Genomic DNA, 18,118 nt, shown 5'->3' on the forward strand with positions numbered 1-18,118 from the left:
TTTTAAAAAGTACACCAACAGGGCAACCACTTCTCTCATGATATAAAAACGTCGTGGGTGGGGGGAGGGGAGCGGAGGAGAAGGGCTGGAGAGATGGCCCAGTTGTTCAGAGTGTGTGCTGAGAGCCGGACATGCGCACTCAGGAGGCAGAGGTAGGTGAGACTCTGAGTTCGAGGCCAGCCTGGTCTACAGAGTGAGTTCCAGGGCAGCCAGAGCTACACAGAGAAACCCTGTGTCGAAAACCAAACCAAACCAAACAAAACCACAACAACAGCAAAGATGTATTCTGGTCTCAGCCCAGGTGAGGTTGCTCACAACCACTGTAACTCTAGATCTGGGGCATCCGGCACCTCTGCCCTCCTTGTGCTATTTGGCAGCCTCCCTCAGAAGATGTTCTGCCTGGGACCCTCTTTGTGGGTCAGAGGTTCTAGCTGGCTCTTTGGTGTCCCAGGCTTCTGCAGTGGGTTTCTGCCGGGTGGGTGGATTAAGTGTCTGCTCTGATACCCTACGACCTTTCTGCTGTTTGATATTCTATTCTTTAGGTCCTGTTTGCTTTACACTTAATAAACACACTCATTTGAAACCAAAAGTATTGCTACTGTGATCTGTTCCCCCCATGGACAGGGAGGCAATTATTCTGTCTCTCTCAGTTCCTAGGTAGGACAGATCTTTGTAACACATGACAGGTTATCAAGGGCAGACAAGTTTGGTGATGGGACTAGCTCACCCTAAATGGGAGAGACTGCCACCTGAGTCCTGGTTGCTGGCCTGAGCTGGGTTATGTGTGTGGGCTCCATTTATCACCTTGAAAATCCTGAGAGAGCACTGAGTGGTGGAGGAGCAGAAAAAGAATCTATTCAGTATTTACTGCCCTGGGAAGAAACATGGAGAGTCCTGTCCATAGGGTCTTGAACAAGAGCTTCCTCTTGGAACTGTACATAAAGGGAAAAGGCATTTTTGCTGGGTTAAGTAGGTGGGGACCACAGGTTTGGAGACAGGGACAGTAGCTTCCTGTGACACTATTCCGTGGTGGAGAATAAGCCTATGATGGGACCGTTTTTTCTTCTTGGGCCACTTCCTCAGTCTTCTTAGCTCCTGAATCAGCAGCCCCTGTTGGCCTACAGCAACTAAGCCATGGCTAGCTGGGGCAGGAGGCACAGATGGGGTGGGTGGCACCAGGAAACAGTTCTGTTTTGTAATATCAAACTCGGGGCCTTGTATATGCTAGCCAAGCACTGTACCTCTGGAACCTGGCTTGTTTCCTGGATCCATTGGTCCTTGTGCTGGCCATCAAGGGAGTGACCCCCCAGAAACAAATCAGCATTGTTATTATCCTTGAGAGCCTCATTCTCTCCTGTGGGGACAGCAGTTTAGACAGAGACAAGATCTCGGGAGTGCTGGGAGACGCCCCAGGAGTCCCAGGAGTCGAGATGCTTACATCGCCCTCCTTTTTGTTGGCCTCCCCTGGGATTCTGCCTAGTTCTTCAATTGCATCCAAACACAGCCTCAGGCTTTGCAGACACACAAAGAGCCAGAGCCACACCAAGTTCTCCACTTCTCCCATCCTAGCCCGGGGACCCTCTGACACCTTGTTTAGGTCCCTTCTGCAGCTGAGTCACATACAACCAACCCTAGTTTTTGCAAAACTGGGGAAAGAACCCAGGTTACATGCTAAGAACAATAAAAAAATAGAAAAAGCCACCTCCATTCACTGAGCTATAGCCTCAGTCCTGATTTCCAGCATTTTATTACCTTACTTCTTTTCTTTTTTCCCACCATTGGTGCCAGGGATTGAAGTTAGGACATCCTCTGTGCTAGGCAAACACTCCACCATGGAGTCAAAATGTCCTTCTTTCTTATAATTTAATAAGGATAAAGTTCAAAGACAGGAATTAATGCCCTTCTAAAATATGTTAACAAATTTCCTTTAATTAATTAGCTTTGTGGGGCTGGGAATTGAACCCAGAAACTCACACATGCTATATAAGCACTCTTATCTATACATCCAGCAACCAAACTAAAATTTATTTATTTCTATTTATTAGTATTAGTATTAGCATTTTCGTTTGTTTGTTTTTGAGACAGGGTTTCTCTGTGTAGCCTTTGCTGTCCTGGACTTGCCTTGTAGAGCAGGCTGGTCTCAAACTCACAGCAACCCACCTGCCTCTGCCTCCCTGAGTGTGCTGGGATTACAGCTTCAGGGTGAACTTTTAAGCACAAAAACCAGATCGTGGGTTGACATATTTCAGCTAACAAGAACAGTTAGCTGGAATTGGAACTACCAAAGCCCAAAGGCAAGGTTAGCACACTTAGAGATTTTCTCCAGAACTATGGACTTTGATCGATTAGGTCTTTGTTTTCATTTTGGCATGTGGTGCTGTCTATATGCTGAGCTGTATTATAGCATGGTATTTCCCTCATGGAATCTGTTGTGCTAAGATCTGGGAGCCCTGTTGTGCCAGTTACATTATCAGCAAATTATGCAAGTACTGATCTTGTCGTATATTCATCCGGTACTTACAGTTACAATATTTTGTTTCCTTGCTTTTGTTAGGCCCTTTCTAGGTAGCCCTGCCTGGCCTGAAATTTAGCATGTGGATGAGACTGACCTTGAACCAGCAGTTACCCTGTGCTTCCTGAAGAGCAGGGTCACAGGCAAGTACCACCATGGTTGGCTTTCTAATTTCTTTGTCATAATTACATTTATTTTATATATATTTTTTTGAGATGGGGCCTTATTATGTAGCCCAGGCTGGCCTGCAGCTGTTCGGGAACTCCTGATTCTTTTGCCTCTACTTGTGAGTGCTGGTGTAGCAAACAGGCACCACCTTACCACTCACAACATCTTGTTTTTTGTTACTGTTTAAGGTACTTCCTAAATGACTTAACTTCTTCCCCTTTAACATCAAAGGTGGGCAGGGCATGGCACTGACTGCTCCGGAGCCAGGAAGGGGTAAATTCTTTGAAGAGGGAACTTAGAAAGAAGAAAACATGTACACACTTTGTAAATAGTTTGAAAATTGAGGATGTTGCTCTTCCTGTCAGTGCTGCGACTTCTCTTTTTCTGAGACATCCATTCCTATAGATCTCATTCAGTTCCCCAACCTTTGCCGTTTGCAAGCCTGGAATGTGGAAGTGCCCCCAAAGTGATGGCAACTTGTCACCTTAGATGAGACCTCAGGTTGATTTCTAAGGCTCTTAAAACATAAATTGTATCATCACTGCATAAGTCAGAGGAGAAAATTGCACCACTTTAGAAATTTGTTGGTACCGGGGGAGGTGGCCCACACCTGGAATCCCAGTGCTGTGGAGCAGAGGACCTTGAAAATAACACAAGGAGAAAATTGGAGGCTGAGGCAGGAGGATTGCTGTGAGTTGAACATCAGCCTGGGCTGTGTAGTAAGGTCTCCAGCTAATCTGGGTTATAATGTGAGATCCAGTCTTAAAAATCCAAACAAGGCGCTGGAGAGATGGTTGAGAGCACTTGCTGCTCTGTGGAGGGTCTGGTTCGTCTCCCTCACCATCATGGTTGTCCACAACCATCCGCAGCTCTAACACCAGGGAAGCCAACATCCGCTTCGGACCTCTGAGGGCTCCTGCCTGCCTATAGTGTGCATAAACTTTCTCCCTCCCTTGCCCTGGCAGGATTTTCTTGTCAATTGACTTTGTCTTGGGAAATGAAAAGTCAAGAGCAAGAGGAGCTAAGAGATAAAGTATAAACCTTGTTGTGGGTAGAGACTGGGCATGTGGAAGCCTCAGCAGGGGCATTTCCATGTGAAGTCTGGGTTAGGACCACTAACAACCCAATGCAAGGACTGACACACCAGACCCATAAAGAAAGTTAAGTTGTCTGCTTCAGCTTACACGGTCAGTAAGCGGATTCCACACCCTCATCCTGCTTCTCATGACGGCTCCTGACATGAGGCTGTGGACAGCTGAGAGAGAAATTCCGCCTGCTGTGAATCCCAGGAGGGACTGATGGGAGGGTGAGGGATGGGATCTAGGAGAAAAGTGTGGCTGTTATGGGCTGCTCGGGGGTGACTCTCAGTGAGCTGCTTGTTTATCTGTGGGATTTAGTGGACAGGAATTCAAGGGAAGGAAAGTCAAGCTAGAATAGAGCAAGGGTTAGAGGTCACTGCCCTCCACCCCATCCCTTTCCCTTAGACATTGGGAGGGAATCCAGGTTTCTGATTCTCTGGGACAGACAGACAAGCCAACTTTGACTTCCCAAGAATTACTGACTTTTTTTTCTTTTGTTTGTTGATTGGCTTTTTAAAAGACAAGGTCTCTTGTAGTCCAGTTCTCAAAAGTCCAGTTCTTTTTCTTTCTATCATCATCATCACCATTATTATTCTGTCTGTCTGTGGGTTTGTGCAGGTAGGTGCTGTGTCTATAGAGACCAGGAGTTGGATCCCCAGCAGCTGGAGTTACAGGGAATTGTGAACCACCCGGTGTGGTGGTGGGAGCCTAACTCTGGTCCTCTGCAAGAGCAGTTTGTATTCTTAACCCCTGAACCATCTCCCCAGCCCCCCATCTCTTGAACTTCTGACCCATCAGTTCCTGCCTCCCAAATGCTGGGGTTGCAGGCACCCACCCATCCTCTGGTTTCCTCTGTGGAACTCAGTGTTTGCTTCTTTACCTAGTACCCTCTGCTCCGGTTAGGGTGGTCTGGGAAGAGGAAACCTCAATTGAGCAAATACCTCTATCTGATTGGCTGGCAGGCTCGTTTGGTGTGTTTGTGGGGCATTTTCTTGATTAACGGTTATTGTGGGTAGGCTTGGAGCAGTGTGAAAAGTGCTGGGCAGATGGGCCTGGGTTGTATAAGGAGATGAGAGGTGAGGCTCAAGCCATGACGAGCAAGCCAGTGAGCTGTGTTCGGCCATAGTTTCTGCTCTGGTCCCTGCCCCCAGGTTCCTGCCTGGAGTTCCTGCCCTGGCTTCTCTTGATGGTGGACTCTGGCATGGAACTGTAAGCCAAGCAAGCCCTGTCCTCCCTGAGCTGACTTTGGTCATGGCATCTATCATGCAAAGTATGTTCAGTCTTCTTTCCTAGACCAAACCCCATGAAGTCGGGGTGGGGGGTGCTTGGCTCACTGGCTGTACCTCCAGATGCGGTTATTGGAAAGGTTTTAGTGCTGGGCATGGTAGCACATACCTGTAATCCGGAGCCCCTCCCCACAGCATGGTAGCAGGTTGATGGCCCTCGTCTTGTGTGCAGCTTGTGCCTACTGAAAGTTCAAGGGCGCAATGACCATGCTATACCCGAACATCTGCATTCCATAATACCCCACTCTTTCCTCTGCCTCTTACATTCTTGTCTCCCATTTTCCAAGATGGAGGGGGTGAACTGGAGTGTCATGTATGGCCCCAGCATTCAGCAGCCACCAAGTTTGATAGCTCTGAGGTTTTCATTTTTAAGATGGATCTCATTGTAGCCTAAGCCCGTCTTCAATTTGCTCTGAAACCAAGGGTGACCTGTAAATTGTGATCTTCCTGCCTCTGCCTCCTGAGGTCTAGGATGACAGGCGTGTGCCACCGTGAACCCCTGCATCTCATTGTGTTGCCTTGTGGCTGAATCTTGCTGTGTAGCCCAGGCTGCTCTTGAATTTACAGTTTTCCTGCCTGGGACTCCCAAGCCCCGTATTAGAGGCATGTGCAACTGTGTCTGGTTTGTCATTATAATGTGAGTCATGAACTGTGAAGACAGGAAAAGACCGAGGGAAAAGGGGTCCTGACAGCGGGCAATTAGCTGTGGGAGAGTGACGGGGAGAGACTAATGGAAGATACGGCTTTCTTTCATGGGGTTGGTTGGAACAGACTTATCTTGGCAGCAGCTCCCCATTTCCAGGGATATGACTGGTTTCCTCTCTGTTTCACATGGGAAATCAGTGCCTTGATTTGGGGTAGAATATGGGCAGGAAGAGATTTCCTCCTATACCTCCCATTTCTCAGTCGCCTTCCTCTCAGAACAATTAATGTGTTAAAACGACACATTTTGGGATGTACACTCTTTTATGTATTTATTTTTATTTTTTTTCAAGGCAGGGTTTCTCTGTGTAGCCCTGACTGTCCTGGAACTCTGTAGTCCAGGCTGGCCTCAAACTTAAGAGATCCACCTGCCTCTGCCTCCCAAGCGCTGGGATCAAAGACGTGGGCCACCACCATTGCCCAGCTTAAGGCTATCAATTCTGATCTCATTCGCCTCAACCCAGCCAACAGAGCAGATAGACAATACTTTTCCTCAGCGCTGTCTCTCCTTTGTAATATTCTCTCTCCTTTTAACATTCTGACTCCTCTCACTATCTTTGATCCGGGTGAGAGGTCCAAAAGTGACAAAACTAGGTTTTATCATTTGTCTCTTCAACATACCAGGAGGTTCACATTCATTTCAGCAGAACAATAGGCACTTATTGGAATTCCCCTAGGTAGAGAAGGCAGGTAACGGTCTCCTGTCCACATCCTATCACATGACTTCGATCGATCGTCACCATGGATTCTGGTGACTCTTGGTCTTTGAGTCTTTCAAGTTTGAACAAATTTATCTCACAAGCAAGTGACTGCTGACCAAGACGTATGGTGACCCGAACTTGTCCAGGGTGTTCTTGCTGAAGTGGGCAGACGAAAGAGGAACCGTGGCTGATTCGTGGCAGGCTGAGTCAAAATCTTCCACGAGTTCAAGGGCAAAAAAAGGGAAAAATGAGCAGAGTTAGAGGTCAAGGCCGGAGCTCAAAGAGAGGAGGCTGAGCTAAAGTGAAGTGCTATTCTAGGCAGGGGCCCCTCCGCTTTTCCTCTTTTTGTTGTTTGTTTTTTGTTTTGTTTTGACTCAGTGGTCTGTGATGCATGGTTGGCTAGAAGCATGTTGTAACAGAGTGCAGCCATCCACATTTGCAATCCTCTGGCATCTGGTTTTTATTTTATTTTATTTTATTTTTTGTTTTTTGAGACAGGGTTTCTCTGTTGTAGCCTTGACTGTCCTGCACTGGCTTTGTAGACCAGCCTGGCCTTGAATTCACAGACTAGTTCATACAGGAGAACCTTGGCCAGGGCTGGAACCAGCTGGGTGGTTGTGATCAGAACATTCATACAATTCTTTCTAGAAAACAGTAAGAAGAAAAATGAACTTGTAAAACTGAAGCAATGCAGGAGCACAAATTCAAACAGGTCAGCTCTTTAGGCTCTAACTTTTTCTTTTTAAAGATTTATTTATTTATTATGTATACAGTGTTCTGCCTGCTTGTTATGCCTGCTGGCCAGAAAAAGGCACCAGATCTCATTATAGATGGTTTTGAGCCACCATGTGGTTGCTGGGAATTGAACTCGGGATCGCTGGAAGAACAGCCAATGGTCTTAAACTTCTGCACCATCTTTCCAGCCCTTAAAAGAAAATCTCAAAGACCTGGATGTTACTAGTCAATGCCAATATTAATTCTTCTTTTTTTCTTTTTGTTTTTAAAGATAGGGTTTCTCCATGTAGCTCTGTCCTGGAACTCAATATATAAACTAGGATGGTCTTCAACTTAAGAGATATTCCCACCTCTGCCTCCTGTGTTCTGGGATTACAGGCATGCTCCACCATTTCCAGCTCATTTATTACTCTTATTCAGATTATTTTTCTATATTAAAGGGCAGAGGGGCCAGTGAGATTGCTTATGTGCATGTGTAGGTGCGGGGAACTGAACCTGGGCGCTCTGCACGAGCAGTGAGTGCTCTCAACTCCTGAGCCATCCCCTTGCCCTGCAACCTGTTAGCTGCTACCGCAGTCTTATCAAGAATACCACATTTTGGAAAACAAGTACACAGTGAGGAGCTTGCATTTGTTGTTCTAAATAATGGCAATGCCAGTCAGGTTCTTTCTGTTCTTCACACAACAGCCATTCAGGTTACAGAAGACACAATAATTCCGTTGGGCCTAAAGAAGTTAATTTAGGATTATTATTATTAATACATTATATTATACTTATATTACACTATTACTATTACTGGATGGCTATCCTCAGGGAGAGTTTTGTTTGTTTTCCAAGTTATAGACATGAGGGAGAGAGGGAACAATATGGTATTGGTACATGCTATAGCTGCGTTTATTTTCCAGTCTATGGGTCAAGGCAAAAAAAACCCTTGATAATCTTAAAAAAAAAATAAAATAAAAAAGGAGGGAGGGTGGGTGGGTAGGATCGGGAGGGGAGGAGGGAGGGGCTTAGGGGGGATACAAAATGAATAAAGTGTAATTAATAAAAGTTAAATAAAAAATTTAAAAAAGATTTACTTATTTGTTTGTTTTATGTAAATAAATACTTTATCTGAATGTACACCTGCATGCCAGAAAAGGGCATCAGATCCCAGTAGAGATGGTTGTGAGCCACCATCTTGTAAGCTGGGAATTGAACTCAAGACTTCTGGAAGAACAGACAGTGCTCTTAACCACTGAGCCATCTCTCCAGCCCCCATCTTAATTTTTTTAAAAATTACATTTGTTTACTGTGCATGTCGGACTCAGCAGCATTGCTGGCCCCCTAATAATGAACTGCTGCCATTCATTGTTTCTCCTCTTTTTGAGACAGTCTCTGAAACCCAGACTGCCCTGAAACTCACTCTATAGCTCAAGGTGGCCTTGAACTAACTCCTGATCCTCCTGGCGCCATCTCTCAGAACCTGAGACTGCAGGTGCACACCACTATGCCTGGCTCTAGACCCCTTTTCATTTAACTTCTGTTATCTTTTTGTTTGTTTGTTTTTGAGACAGTGCTTCTCTGTGTAGCTGTGGCTGGCCTCAAACTCACAGAGACCCACCTGCCTCTGCTTCCATTGCCAGGGCTCATGTTAACCTTTTTTTTTTCTTTCTTTCTTTTTTTCTCTGTTTCGAGACAGGGTTTCTCTGTGTAGCCCTGGCTGTCCTGGAACTCACTCTGTAGACCAGGCTGGCCTTGAACTCAGAGATCCTCAGGCCTCAACCTCTAGAGTGCTGGGATGAAAGGTGTGAGCTACCCCTGCCTGGCTTATTTGAACTTTCCAATCTCCATTCCTAAGCCCCGTTTTGGGGGATGGCCTAGTTTGGACTAGGGACAGAAAACAGCGTGAGAAGATGGGGTGTAAAACAGACATGTCTATCCCGAGACTGGATGAGAAGCAAGGACTTTAACGCAGTTCCTGACCAGGAGTCCATGAGAACTTCGGTCTCTGCTCTTCGTCTCTGCAGGGCTTCCTTCCTCTAGGGGCTCAGGAGCCTTTCAGATAAAGCAGACACACTTGTTATCGCTACATCAGAAACTCACTAAGATGGTTCATTTGTCATCAGCTTCATCTCTGCTCATGAATGTGAAGGACCATCAAAATTAGGTCACAGAGGTGGGAAGAGGAGAGAGCAGGCTGAGCACAAGGATTCTTCCATCTTTGTTTACCCATGTGATCAGTGTCCCCTGTCCCTGCCACTGTGACTTCTGCAGTAGTGGACTGCGTCCTTGAACTGTGAACCAAAAACCCTTCCTTTTGTAAGCAGCTTTTGTCAGGTGCTGTGCTGGATACAAGTAACCAATTTACTTGCTATATGAAGAAGTAACTTCTATGAGTACCTGAGTTTATCCATTCCCATGTTTTAGAAAACTTTGCTACTCAAACCTGACTCTTCACCAAAATGTTTGCTTTCCCACGGGCACACCGTAACAAGGTCAGCTGACAGAAACATGTTAAGTAGGTTCTGGTATAAGGTCCTTCTGTATTAACAATGGGCATTATCTACAGCCTGAGCGACCATACCTGAATAGCACTGCTTTACAACACAACACTAGGAAACAAGCAAGGACAAATGACTGTTACAACAGTTCTTAGCTCTAAAAACAAAGATCAAAGGCCAGCGGGAATAGCCAGGGTCAAGATTCTTCCCCAGCTAGCACTGCCCTGTGACTGCCCTATGCTTCCATCTGCACAGCAACAGGCCAGCGGGGATTCCAGGGTGAAGGACCAGGCCCCTGCACTTTAGTCACTTCTGAAGCAATTCCAGGCAACAGCAGGCTAACACGCTGATCTCCAAGAATAGATAGATTCTGCATAAAAACATAACAGGTTTCATGTGGGAGCCACTGTAACAATATTCAAAAAGCAAACGTGACTCAGAATTTTCTGTACCAAAGGTTAAATAAAAAGCCCTGTGTTCTTCTAATATCATAAAAACAGATAGGAAGGTTTTGTTTGTTTGTTTTGAGGCAGTCTTAGCCTGGAACTCACTCTGTAGATGAGGCTAGCCTTGAACTCTGAGATCCACCTGCTTCTACCTTCCTAGTGCTGGCATTAAAGGTGTGCACCACATACCTGGCTGATATCACTTTTTATATATCAGAGTAAGTTGGAACTAGATCTAATTAGTAGGCAGGAAGGATCTGAGACTTAAGCTTGGGAGAGGGGAAGAACTCAGAAAAGAAATTAGATTCCTGAGATCTGGAAGCTAATACAAAATTTTCATCTGGTATTAAAGGGTTGTCACAGGAATGACTCAAATAAACTTCAAAGCCTTATCTCTGCTTTCAGTCACACACATGTGGGTGACATGACTCTTGACATAGAAGAACACTCTCCTGTACAGTCTATAGCGTGCAGAATGATTTTTGAAGACGATGGCTCATAGTTTTAAATATTTTCTTATAAGAGCACATCATAAATAAAGGAACTATAAGAATGGAAAGTGGGGCTGGAGAGATGGCTCAGAGGTTAAAAGCACTGGCTGTTCTTCCAAAGATCCTGAGTTCAATTCCCAGCAACCACATGGTGGCTCACAACCATCTATAATAGGATCTGGTGCCTTCTTCTGGCCTGCAGGCACACATGTAGGCAGGATATTGTCTAAATAGTAAATAAATAAATCTTTAAAAAAAGAAAAAAAAAAAGATTGGAAAGGGCCCTGACCTAAAATCAGGGAATGTGGCCAGCCTATTTATTTGCTATGTGACTGTATATGCTGTGCTTGACCCATGATGGATGTTAAGTTCTCAAATGCCAAAGAGGTGTTTAAAATAGATTTCTATTGTCTCCATCACTTTTAACAATCCATGACTAATTAGTTCTGAGTAACAGAATTTTAGGCACACTAACACGAATAATATTTTTGGGCAAATAAAATTTCTTGGACACAGTCATTATAATCCTGGGCCTATTTCCCAACCAGTGTAGTGACTAGGTCTATCTGACTTGCTATGATGTGTTAAATGTCTGCTATTCAAAGTACAGCAGTCTATTAATAGTACCAACAGTGGTTGTGACTTAAGAATAAAAACACTACACCAAATATAATGTATTGAGTTGGGTACTGCCGGGCATATCTAGAATCCTAGTGTTGGGGGCAAGTTCAAGGATGGTCTGGGCATCCTCAACCAAATAACAGATCTAAACCATACCCCAAAAGCTAATGTGATAAGGCTTGTCCTCAGCTGAAGGTAGGAAGTCCTGTGCTTTAATGTGGTATTAGGAACCAAGCTACCTTCTCATCCTCCTCCCTCTTTCTTTCCCTGCTGCAATGAGGTGACCAGCCTCTCCCTGCCATGATATTCTGATTTGCCTTAAGCTCAAGATAACAGGGCCAAATGAGCACATGACAAAATAACCCTTTCCTCCAGTTAAACTGATCCTTTCAGGCATTTTATCACAGCAGTGGAAGCTGACTAATAGAGCAGTTTCTTTAAAAAGGTGTTTGTCTAGAGGAAATAGCATAATTGTCCAAAGTTAAAATAAGAGGAATCAGGAAGCCGGGCAGTGGTGGTGCCTTTAATCCCACAGGTAAAGGCAGGTGGATCTGAGTAAGTTTGAGGCCAGACTAGTTTACAGTTAGTTCCAGAACAACCAAAGATACACAGAAAAATCTAAAAACAAAACAATCTCTAAAAACAAAACAAAACTCACATTAAGAACAACAACAAAATCAAACAAAACAAAACAAAAAACAGAAAAAGGAGAATTAGGAATGTAGAGCTTCTACTGAAAGCCCCATTCTAATGGCCACCAATGGTGCAGAGCCTCAACTGTCATCTATTTCTTTTAATTTTAAATGTTTTTATTTTATGTGTATGTTTTGTTTGCATGTATGTATGTGTATAATATGCATGCCTTTTGCCCACAGAGGTCAGAAGAGGGCATCAGGTACATTGGAACTGGAATTACAGATGGTTGAGAGCTACTATGTGGGTGCTGGGAAGTGGAAGTTAACCTGTGCTCTGGAAGAGAAGCCAGCACTCTTAACTGCTGAGCCATTTTTCAGCCCTTTATGCCCCATTCTAACTGCCACCAATGGTGCCCAGCCTCTCCTAACGTCTTTCATTCTGACGGCCACCAATGGTGTGGAGTCTCCAAAGAGTTTCAGTTAGATCTCTATGTTTTTGTTTACAAACAGAATTAATGTGGCATAAATTCCTAAAAAGTTGCAAGGAACTCTGGGAAAGGAATGCAGGAAACCATTAAGAAACAGGTTCAGAATGGATGTCCACTTACCACCCACACTGCTTTTATGCTTATCCTAGATTTCTCTCACTTTCAGGTATCGGAAGGCCAGTTTCCTCATCCAGTCCATGCCTCCCTGAACGCCCATAGATGAACCATGGCTACCACTGCCTCCTGAACCACTGAAACCATCTGTTGAGAAACTATAGTTGCTGCAAAAAGAGGGGATAATGAAAATTAAAAAGCATACCCACAGGGCTTTAGGTAAAACGTTACCTGAGCTCCTGTGGCCTGTTCTTGGCATCTAATAAACAAGGTAATGCTTTAACAATCTTCTCACTAGAACACATTTGCTGCTGCTTGTTTTTTGGAGAGAAAGCTTCATATGGCCCAGGCCGCCTTAACCTCACTATGTAGCTGAGGCTACACTTACACTTCCTTCTGATCCTCCTGTGTCCACCTCCCAAGTGTTGGAACAACAGGTATGCACCACCAGTATGTCCAGCTTCTCCCTCCCTTCCCAGAATGAAATGTCAGTGACCACAGAGAGGAAGAGGGGAAATAACATAAGCACCAGCACCCCATATAGGCTGATTTGTTTTCATTAAGGACAAAATACTACATAGTAAAAAAAAAAGCATTGATGACAGAATACTATACAGGGAAAAAAAGCAGAATATACAACTATTGTAACTGTGTAAATATGATTAAAGCTATATAAAAAAGGAGATATAGAGCTGGCCATTGTGGCTCACATCAGTAATTCCAGCATTTGGGAGACTGAATCTAGAGCACCATAAGTGTAAGGTCACATGGGCTACGTAACAACTTCCAGGGCAGCTTGGCTAGACTTTTTTCAAAAATCAAGCATGTCAAAATAAGGTTCAATACATTAAGTGTAAGAGTCTACACTAAATATAACTGCCAAGAAGCCAGGTGGTGGCACTTGGAAGGCAGAGGCAGCTAGATCTGAGTTTGAGGCCAGCCTGATATACAGAGCAAGTTCCAGGACTGAGGACTGAGTTCCAGGATGTTTCACAGAGAATCCTTGTCTAGGGAAAAGCAAAACAAAAACCCAAACAACCAAGTAAATAAATTAGCTGCCAAGACATAAAACAGGAAATCCGGTCAATCACATATATAAAAGAAAACAAACAAATATATAAGCCAACAGGCTACTTGCTTCCTAAGGAACAAACAGTCTTGGCCATGTAAGGTACAACACACACCAGTGGTTGCTGCTCTGCAAGGGTTTCCTTCTCAGTTCTACATGGACAGGTGTGTCCAACTTTCCTATCCATTTAGGAAACTACACATGCTTTTTGTCCTAGCACATGGGATGTAGAGGTAAACTGAGCTGAGTCTGAGGCTTCCAGGCCAACCAGGGCTACACAGCAAAACCCTGTCTCAAAAACAAAAAATGGGGGCTGGAGAGATGCCTCAGCTGGCTGCTCTTTCAGAGGACCTGGGTTAGATTCCCAGCACCTACATGGCAGGTTACAACAGCTTGTAAGTCCAGTTCTGGGGAGATCGGGTGCCCTCTTCTGGCCTCTGTGGGCACCAGACATGCATGTGATGCACAGACGTACATGCAGGCAAAATAATATTCATACACATAAAATAAAATTTAAAAACCTATATTACCCTAGTACAATGGCATATACCTGTAATACCAGCACTTGGGGAGGCAGAAGCAGGAGGATCTCTGTGAGTTCCAGGCTAGCCTGGTCTATAAAGCAAGTCCAGGATAGCCAAGGCTACACAGAGAAACCCTGTCATGACAACCCCCCACCCATCATACCTGACACCATCATACCTCCACAGTACACTGAGCAAAATTCCTGATGCTTATGTGCAACTAGAACTGAGAAGCATGCTTTCTCCTGAGAGGAAATCTATATAAAGAGAGAGCAGTACAACAGTGTAGCCATCACTCTTGAGATGTGGCTTCATCATCCAGTATGGCTACCTGGTAATTCCTGAGACCTTGGTCAAATGCTATGCCACTGAGGCCTCCCTAATGGTGCCACCTGCTCCTTTTACAGATCAGTGTCACTTCACGTCCTCTGCTTCCTATCACCTCTCTGCCTTATCACACTATGTCTGGGTTAACTAGACTGGTTTCTGACTCCTCTAGCAACAGTGAGCATTTTAATCTTCTGCTTCCTCTGAATGCAGTGGCTTTGTACATACTAGGTGTGCTGATGTTCAGCCATCACTGTTTACCACACCTCAGATCCTGGCCATTGTCATCAGAAGCCACATCTTCCACATGCACCTGGTCACACTCCTGTTAAAAGACAAAACACATTATTTCACTCCAGGGAACAAAGGTGCTGCCACTTACCACGATATGCTATACGACAAGAGCACGTACGACAAGCAGGAGGTGAAACACCTCAGTCTCCTTGTCACATAGACACCCCCACTGTCCAAGGGAAACCAGCTGCTTGAAACCTTCCTTAACAGTTTTAGCAATCACAACAGTTCATTTCCACAACTGCTCTCACACTGTCCTGTGCCTTTATGTCCCCTATTAGAGTGTAAATTCTACTACAAGATAGGATGCAGGACTCGGGTATTATATCTCCCTTGCATAATTTAGGGTTTTATTATTATTTTTCCTTCCTGAGACAGGGTTTCTCTGTGTAATCCTGGTTGTCCTGGAACTCATTCTATAGACAGGCTGGCCTTAAACTCACAGAGACTTGCCTGCCTCTGTCTTCCAAGTTCTGGGATTAAAAGTGTGCACAGCCTGGTTTGTATATAAATTATTTTTGTAGATGAAGCAGATACTGGAAAAGTATGATATCAAAACTGGGGATAGGGGGCTGGAGAGATGGCTCAGCAGTTAAGAGCACCGTCTATTCTTCCAAATCTTGAGTTCAATTCCCAGAAACCACATGGTGTCTTACAACCATCTATAATGGGATCTGATGCCCTATTCTGGCACGTAAGGAATACATGTAAATAGAGTTTATCAAATATATAAAATTTACTATCCCCCAAACAAACAAACAAACAAACAAAAAACAGAATAACTGGAACAGAAATGCATACCTAAAATATAAGCATAATCACAGGTTATCTAAGTCAATGCTTAGATCTAGAACTTGTGTTCTAAAGAGAGATGAAATTATTTTCTCAGGATCATACAAATGGAGAGTAGTAGAAAGAGTAGAAAGAAAAGGTCAAATGCACCAACCACCTAACTGCCTGCTGTCTTCCCTGATAGAATCCTCTGGGGAAGGCTTTTAAAAATGCATATTCTTGGGTTCATAACACACCTACTTGGACTGCTAGAATTGAAGACCTAGAATCTCCAATTTTTAAATTATTATTTATTTTTTAATTATTATTATTTTATTTTGCTTTTTAAGATAGGTTTTCTCTGTGTAGCCTTGGTTATCCTGGACTCACTTTGTAGACCTGGCTGACCTCCAACGCACAGAGATCCACCTGCCTCTGCCTCCCTGAGTGCTGGGATTATAGGCCACCTTGCCCCAGTTTAGAATTTCCAATTTTTAAGACATTCCCCAGGGATTTCTTACGACCCCTAAAATTGAGTAGTACTGACCTGGGAAGCAGGAACACATTTAGGTCAAATTCTTTTAGAACTTTCAGGCCTGAGTGCGGGCTATGTCTAGAAAATCATTACAAATACACTTTGGGAATAATAATTGGCACATAGTAGGTTTTAAACTAGTATTTGCTAATTAAAAACTATGCTGTCTCATTTTGCCAACAAATGTAGTTGAAGGAAGATTAGAGCACTGTGGAGCTGAGGAGAAGCAACTGGATAGAGCCACAGCGATGTGACTTGCTGGAGAGCTGTGTTTAAGGAGAACTGGGCATTGTTTAGAAATGTTTTTACTTCACTTCCAAATCGCTGTTGTTAGAAGTGACGTAACATATGCAGCACACAGTGCAGAGTGTAGAGTCATGAAGTGGAAATACTCACTCCCTTTCCTCCTCTGTCCTGTTTCCCAGCAACCCATTGCTCTGGCCAGAACAACTATTACTTGTTTCTTGAACAAGACACAGGCTCAAGCCCATGATGGGAACATGACTCTCAGCCTGAGATTCCCACTCTGAATTTCTCACAGCCCCAATCCTATGATCTATTATGCCGTGTTCACTTCAAAGGGAAACTCAAAAGGCAAAGCTAAGAGTTGTTCACTGTATATTCTCAGTGCGTTCTATTTTCGTGGCACCTAATCACAGACTGGCTGAGTACATGAAGCTTCACTTATACGAATAATTCACATGTAGAAATATAATCAGAGCCAGGTGTGATAGCGTATGCCTACAATGACAGCACTTAGGTGGCAGAGGCAGATGGACTTTAACTTTAATGCCATCCTGAGTTATACAGACTGAAGCCTTTTCTAAAAAAACTTCCAGACCTCCAAATAATAAAACAAACAAAACACCAAGCCCAAAACAAAACAAAAAATACTTTAAGTTTCTACAAGAAAATACAGAAGACTATATTTCCCATTTGAGGATAGGTAAATTAACTTTAAACAAGAGCCAGAAACTTTTTAATATAAAGAAAAAATGTAATAGTAAATTATACTTTATTAAAACTAAAATTATGGATTTCTAAAAGGCATGAAAAAGTCAAATCATATTTAAAACACATTTATAGCGCACATGTGATACAGGGCTTTTTTTTTTAACCAAGTCATAACCTTTGACAAATTATACAGAAAAGAAAATAATAGCCAATTAAAGTAGACAACAACTATCTAATAGCAATAAGAGTAATCATCTATCAATTAGAGACCTAAAAGGTAAATTATTTTTTAAAAAAAGGTAGGATTAAAGAGTAAGCAAGATATCACCAAGAAGCTGAGCATAGGGACAGGTCAAGCATGCTGGCTGCTCTTCCAGAGAAGCTGATTTATTTCCTAGCATCCATCGAGCAGTTGTAACTAAATTCTCAGGGGATCTGATGTCCCTTTCTGGCTTTATTTTTTTTCTTTTTTTTTAATTTATTATTTTTTTTATTTTTCATCAATTACACTTTATTCATTCTGCATCCCCCCATAAGCCCCTCCCTCCTCCCCTCTCAATCCCACCCTCTCTCCTCCCTCTGCATGCATGCCACTCCCCAAGTCCACTGTAAGGGGAGGTTCTCCTCTCCTTTCTGATCTTAGTCTATCAGTTCACATCAAAAGTGGCTGCATTGTCCTCTACTATGGCCTGGTAAGGCTGCTCCCCCCCCCCCCCCCAGGGGGAGGTGATCAAAGAGCAGGCCAATCAGATTATGTCAGAGGCAGTCCCTCTTCACATTACTATGTAACCCAATTGGACTCTGAACTGCCCTGGGCTACATCTGTGCAGGGGTTCTGGGTTATCTCTATGAATAGACCTTGGATGGAGTATGAGTCTCTGGGAAGTTCCCTGTGTTCAAATTTTCTTGTTCTGTTGCTCTCCTTGTAGAGACCCTGTCCTCTCCAGCTCTTACTATTTCCCAGTTCTTACATAAGATTCCATTCACTCTGCCCAACAGTTGCCCATCAGGCTCAGCATCTGCTTTGATAGTCTCTAGGGCAGAGGCTTTCAGAGGCCCTCTGTGGTAGGTTCCTAGGTTGTTTCCTGTTTTCTTCTTCTTCTGATGTCCATCCTCTTTGCCTTTCCGGATGGGGATTGGACATTTTAGTTAGGGTCCTCTCTCTTGCTTAGTTTCTTTAGAT

At 43.9% G+C, this 18,118-nt stretch overlaps 1 pseudogene; it reads right to left on the minus strand.

Annotated features, from left to right (window-relative positions):
- Positions 1 to 5,992: 5,992 nt before the first annotated feature.
- The window catches only part of LOC110542639 (eyes absent homolog 3-like), an 84,974-nt pseudogene continuing 72,848 nt past the window's right edge, over positions 5,993 to 18,118 (minus strand).

The sequence above is a fragment of the Meriones unguiculatus genome, chromosome 12 (assembly GCF_030254825.1).
Source record: "Meriones unguiculatus strain TT.TT164.6M chromosome 12, Bangor_MerUng_6.1, whole genome shotgun sequence".
In the NCBI taxonomy this organism is placed as follows: domain Eukaryota; kingdom Metazoa; phylum Chordata; class Mammalia; order Rodentia; family Muridae; genus Meriones; species Meriones unguiculatus.